This window comes from Lactuca serriola, chromosome 8 (genome assembly GCF_051521515.1).
Source record: "Lactuca serriola cultivar US96UC23 chromosome 8, Lser_US96UC23_V15, whole genome shotgun sequence".
Lineage (NCBI taxonomy): Eukaryota > Viridiplantae > Streptophyta > Magnoliopsida > Asterales > Asteraceae > Lactuca > Lactuca serriola.
In genome coordinates, this window is record NC_136415.1 from 202,974,142 (window position 1) to 202,981,388 (window position 7,247).

A 7,247-nucleotide genomic window follows, 5' to 3' on the forward strand; every position below is an offset into this window, starting at 1 on the left:
GTTCAGTCTATCGTATGGTTATGGAACTCGCAATTAGGATAACAGAGATTTACTTATAGTAATAATGAACAACTTTATACACTTCACAAGATAACCACGTATACAGAAAACATCTTTTACATTGATAACCAACATTCAGGAAAGTATGGGACTTTCCTGGGAAACCTTGTACATAACCAGGTCTAACCAGAATACATCTTTTACATCTTTTACAAACGGTAACCAACATTCAGGAAAGCATGGGGTTTTCCTCGGGAAAACATTTACATAACTAGAAAAGTGTAATAAATTGGATAACCTTACATCTTTTACAATTGGTAATATACAATCAGGGGAGTATGGGACTTTCCTGGGGATCCATTGGTACATAACTAGAACAGAATAACAAAACAGATAACCTAAATGTACATTGTCATAAGGGTAAACATGTTTTCAGTGTACAACTTTACATTACATATTGTGAAACAACAACCAACCTTTTTAAGAAAATGTGGGATTTTCTTGGCGTGTGTTACATTTTCAGAAACAGAAAGGAAACATGAACATTTTCACTAAACAAAAACCGCTTATGAACTCACCAGCGTTATGCTGATTTTCAGACCGCTTGTGTTCTCAGGTCAACGTTAGAACAGGTACCCGAAGATCGTTTTGTTCAGGATGGAGTACTCCAAAGATCCGCTCATTTTGTTATCATATATTATGTATCACAACTGTACAACTGTACTTTTGAAACAATTGTAAAACTTTTCTTAATGTAATGTAATGGTTGTTTTACTTTACTTACTATGTACATTGGATTTGATACTCAACGTGGAGTCAACCTCGGAAATGTTTCTGCCTTCGTTTTTCTGGGTGTGACAATCTAGGAGTTTCAAATCCAATTAAAACCAAATAAATTATTTCGTTTTTCATGGTGGAAATTGCTGAATCGTCATTCACCTACCTTCAAATATTCTATAGCTTGGATTACGACATCCCTCTTCCAAGTTATAAAATAGTTTGTTGGGTCCTAGCCTTAATATTTCATATTGGGTGTTATATTAAGGACTTTAAATCAACTATCTTGAATATCTCCCAAAAGATGTCTAGTTCAGACATCTATGATCTTCCCAAATATCTTGGAACTTCACTTCCTCCACCTCCTCCAATTATTCTCCCTAACCCACAAGTTCAAGGTCACTCAAGCCCTATTGGCAAGGCAAGGTCTAGGTATGATCACATCTTGGAGATGAAGTCACATACTTACAAGCCGGGAGAGTTGGGTGTCAAAGTCTTAAGAAAGTTAGTGGTTCAATCACTTTCTAAGTCACATAATGAGTTCCTTGGGACTCCTATGAAACAGACTATGACAAGAGCCTTAATGATCTTATCTATTTGCTTTGTGCTGCTAAATCAGAAATGATTTAGTGTACTAGTAAAGCAAATTTGATTAGGAGATCAACTTTCCAAAACTTTATGGACAGGGACAATAGTGAGACAGGAAATCCAGAAAAGCATTCTCTTCCCAATGGAAAGGGATCGGCCATACTCAACTCGGTTGACCAAATGGTAAAGAGAAAGGTTAAATAGTCCCATGTACTATTACCTAAGGGTCCATATGGTCCTATTGCCAAAAGGAAAGGGCATTGGTTGTGAAGCTGTCAATTTTACCTGAAAGATCATAAGGCTAGTAAAGTCAATAAGTTTGACTCTATTTCAGGTAAGGTCCACTATCTAACTCGGTTAAGTTTCTATTCTGAGATTCTTATTACAAGATGTGACCGGGTCACATGTTGATGTTTAAGAATCAAAGGAAAAGTGAAGGAAACTTAAAGAAAGAGTATGTTGAATCTGATCGTGAAGATGGATTTCTATCGCTTGATTGAAGATTGGATTCTTGAGCTACTCTTAGGAGTTATGATAGATTGCTAGGAAACAAGTAATAAAATAGTTTTCATTTCAAGTTACATTGTAAGGATAAAAGATTTTTCCGCATTTTAAAATAAATAAAAGTTTGTTTTACTTTATTTTTATCTCCTTACAATGGCATTCATGAAAACTTGATGTTTGTATGTTTATAGCAATATTGGAAATATGAATTTGATTCGTTCATTTGTGGTAGTGTCTAAATTTACCAAATAAGGAAAGATTCTCATCACCCAAGTTTCAATTGGACCGAAACTTGGAATCATGCAAGTTGTATAGTATGATGAATGACAACTTTCGAGCATTAGAAAAATTAAGACTAACTACTTGTTCACATGGATGTGTGAGTCAAGAGAAGGACTAAGGGATCAAGTACACTTTCTTGTGCACTTGTCAAAGTCCACCACAAAAGGTGGATAAGACTATTTGTCATGATTTACTAAGGTTTAGTAAATATGATTATACTTACAAGCTTAAGTATAATTCTGAAACATTGGAAAATTTTCAATGTATGACAGAACGAATAAGAAGAATCAAATTAGGCAGAAGGATAAAAGTTTCTCAAATCTGAAAAGATTGGAGAGTACTTTAGTATCATGTTTTAAGGTCATCTTAATGATTTTGATACCTTATCACAATTCATCCTCTAAGTACATTCTGATAGTTAAGAAGAGGACTTATGAATTGTTGAAGTGGTTAAATCAAGAAGATGATTCATACTTCATTCCAAAACAATTCATAGAGTTATACTCTAAGATTGTAACTTGAGTGACATGTCTTAAAGAAGGTTTAAAACACTTGTCAAATGTAAGAGTAAAAGTTTTTTACTCTTGTACATTTGAAATTGGTAAGATGTGATGTTTTGGATAAAGCAAAGACCAACTAAGGCTAATTGTGTTAAGTGTCTGTCTTGATTAGAATCCACACTATCTCTTGAATATTTGGCAAGAAAGTCATATAGGTCAAGGAGACAGTGGGAGTCTAAAAGATCCTGAAAAAGGTTTCAAGAAGTAATCAAGAATAAAACCTGTATTTCATCGCTAGCACACAAGTAGGGGTTTATAACCTATCGTGCTGACATTTCTATGCCCATTCTAGTTAAGTTGGCTATACATTTGAGTTCTACATGCTCTTAATTGTTTGCATAACTACTTGGAAGCAATGGCAGGCCCTTGAGCTGCCAGGTGGCAAGAAGTTAAGATTGCACAAGTTCAATCCATATGAGTTTGGATTTGTCATTATCCTTGTCTTGTAACTATGGTTTTGACAATTCACATGGATAAGAACACATACACCATTAAATCTAAGTGTCATAATGTTTCTCTTCGATTCATGAAAATGATGGTAAGGAAACTCTTTCACTAAGTAGATTTTGAGTAGATAGCAATTGTGGGAATGACAAAAGGTCTAAACATTATGATTATGGCATCCCTCTTCATAATTGTTTAGACACACATGTGAGCTATCTAAGAGAGGTGTATGATATTGATAAAGTCTTATCAAGGCAATCTAGTATCAGAAATCTGAACTTTGGTAAGAAAGTCAATAAAGTATTAATTTCTAGAAGTTCAGTTGATTTCTGGGTACATGTCAAAGCTAGTGGAGCATAAGTGTTATGCTAATAATCATCATGTTAGTGGGAGCATGATAATTATGATAAGTATTGCAAGTTAGCAATGTTAATTATAGAAAACAAAAGTTTCAATTCGTGAGGTTGCAGGGGTTGAAAAAGTTGTTTTGCTATAATTAAGGGAGAGGAAATTATACTTCATCTCAAATCTAAAAGCTTAGATTGAGGTCTTAATCGTATTTAGTCAAGAATATATATGAATTTCATGTTGGGATGGCTCAACATAAGGAAATTCTATATATGGGTTCATTATTTGCGCTCTAAAATTCAATTATGATTACGGCATCCCTTTTCATAATCTGAATTATGAGAACTTGGCAAATAGAAATGGAAATATTATAGCAAAAGACTGGTTTAGCCTTTATGTGAGACATCATGAATCGTGTCCCATATGCTTCGGATATAGGATCGATTACATGTGCTATATTTACTCTTTCTAAGTTTTTCCAAATGCTTGGGGAATGAAGAAGGGAAAAAGGTCTAGAAATTGATATGACTAAAATGATTAAGCAATTGTTGAGGACAATCTAAGGTTTACCAAAGATTCGTTTCTCAAGGACAGTTGGAACTATAGTATTAATTCTGGAAGGATCATATTGACATAATCTGTAAGGAGGCAATTCTTGTTTAGAAGTGATAGTCAAAATGGAATATGGATATGCTTCAAAGTTAGAAAGTATTCAATATGTATGATTAGGAAACTTAATGCAAGAAGGATGTTTCCAAGGAGTTGATCTCCTTTGGAGTACTTTGTAATGATTGTTGCCAAGTCTTTGTGAATTTATGCATAATCATTACAAGAGCATCAATGCATATAAGTTTAGAATCTAACAGATTTTAGTAAATGGCATGAATTTGGAATTCTTGCATTTGTAGTAAGATTTGGGACTGTGAAATGAGAATCATTGGAGTTATGTTCAATTGATCTATTTCACAAAGTAAAGATCATAGACAAACATAGTATGCATACTTGGTGTGTGGCATGACTAGTGTTTAGAAAAACATAGTGTACATGCTTGGAGCATGGGACAACTATTGTTTTAATTCAAGAATAAAGTTGATAACTGAAACAGTATACAATGAATAATGTGTAATCATATGGTGATAAATAAAAGGTGTTTTATTTATATTCATAAGTTCTGAGACCATATTGGATTCGATTATTATTGTGTTTCACTTTGCATGTTTTGACTTCCAGAATAACTAGGTCATTGTTCTGATTGACTAAGTTATTCAAACCATCCACATTCGGTCATACGTTAGAAGTAGATATGAATCAAGACTGTCATGGGTTGGGTTTGTAGAGGTCTAAGATGTTGGACAAGGTGGTTCTACAACACTCATGAGTGCTCATAAGTTCTGAGTATTGGATTCAACCCGCGCTCATTGGAATCACTTCATGGATTTTATGACGAGTGATCATGAGACGATAATATCTTATATTCTTCAAACCTAGAGATATGAGTTGTTACTATGAGTTGGTTATACATTGATTGCATGAAAACGCATTGGTAACTCGATGTTATAAAACGTGCCTTTGTGTATGATTCAACAAGTAGTAGGACAAGCCATATGAGTCGAAGTTTATCCATTCCTTTAACCTTCGGGATAAAGCGATATATGTGGGCCCCTTGATGATTTGATGATGATAAATGGAAGTGCTCGGCCGGGCCAGGACTGATTTGATTTGTTCAATTAGTCAGTCTTCATAAATCGGAAATCGGGAAACAACAAATGGACAAAGAGAATGATTATAATCCATGTCTCAGTCCATATGATATCTAGAATGGAGGAATATATGATCCCTTCTCTAATGGACGTGTCATTGATTTGTTCAGAGTTCGACAGCGACTTTAAGAGCTACGATTGCTAGTCGGGTTATGAAGTCGTACTTGCAATAATAGTTTTAGACTTATCCAAGTGGGAGACTGTTGGATTAGATGTCTAAGCCCATAACTATTATTGGTATGTACTTGACCCGAGAGTAGCATGGTCCATTTGGGTTGCATATCATCAGGACAATTTGTTAGGATGGACTTTTGAGAGAAGGTTATTTATGGTTTATTAATATATTATAAGTTATAATATATTAATATGAAATCATATGTTTTAATTAGTATCGATCAAGAATTAATTTGGAATTAATTTAGTGATCAAAATAGACTAATTAAATCTATGGGGACTAATTATGATAATTAGTTATATTTATATGTGTTGGGCTTATGACCCATGTTGGACCAAGTTTATGTATGGATACATAAAGAGTTGGGCCACATGAACTATGGATCATAAAACCCATGGGTATGGATTATGGGTTATACCCATGACCCTTGGAATCCTACATATAAATAGGTTACTCCATAGCCAAAATCACCACTTCTTTTCTTAGAGAAATATGGAGGTTTTTTGGTGCATGGAATTCTCTCTCAAGAGCCACCTTTGTCCTAGGTGTGTTGTGATTCCATTTGAGGCATTTAATACTATTGGTGCTAAGCTCTTAAGGCCAAATACATCAAGACTTCAAGCCACATAAAAGGTATGTTTCCCTAACTAGTATATTATATGGTTTATGTCAAATGCATGCTAGTTATAGGTTTAATGCCTTGGAAACCATTTGCATGTATAATTAGTGAAAACATAGATCCAAGGTATTTAGGGTTGTATGTGCACCATAGGATGTTGTATTATACCAAAACCCAACAATGTGTACCTACAAGGATTTTATGAATTGCAAACCTAAGAGCTTCCATGGAATGGAAGGGGTCGTTAGCTTGACCTGGTGGATTGAAAAGACAGAATCAATATTACAAATAAGCTTCTATCCTAACGAATGTAAGGTACGATTTGTTGCGTCTACCTTCGCTGATGCAACACTTACATGGTGGAACAGCCATGTGAATACAACGAGTATTGATGCCGCCAATTCCATGCAATGGTAAGAGCTGAAGAGGATGCTAGTAGAGGAGTATTGTCCCAGGGAGGAAATACATAAGTTGGAACAAGAACTGTGGACCCTAACCATCAAGTGTTCAGAGATAAATGCTTATACTGCTAGATTCAATGATCTTGCGGTGATGTGTCCAGCACTAGTAACCCTAGAATACAAGAAGATTAAGAGATATATATGGGGTCTAGCATCGCAAATCTAAGGAATAGTGATCGCATCGAAGCCTACAACATATGACGGTGCAAAGTGTATAGCTCATCAGCTAACCAACACAAAAATCCAAGTGGGATTTATAGCTGAGTCTCCCGAATCTAGAACGAACAAGCGCAAATTTAATGGGAAGAATCCCATACAATCATCTGAGGAAAGACAAGATGTGGCAACTAATTATGCAGCCACAACAGCAATACCCACACAACCACGATGGTATGAAGGAAAACTCCCAAAATGCACTCAGTGTAGCCTTCACCATCTAGGTAACTGCTTTATATGCACTCACTGCAAGAAAAAGGGACACACCGCCAATTTCTGCAGGAGAAAAACACTTACAATAGAAAATCAAGGAACAAACATTAGAATAGGATATGATGGAGGAAGAGCGTGTTTTAAGCGTGGTGAAATTGGACATATCAAGAAGGAATGTCCAAAGTTAAGGAGTCAAGGAAGTTACGTCGTGCTAGGTCAACTGTAATAGGAAGCAAGGAAGCTATCTAGTACCCTTCGGTGGTATCTAGTTAAAAAAAAATATCAACGAGGGGAGAATGT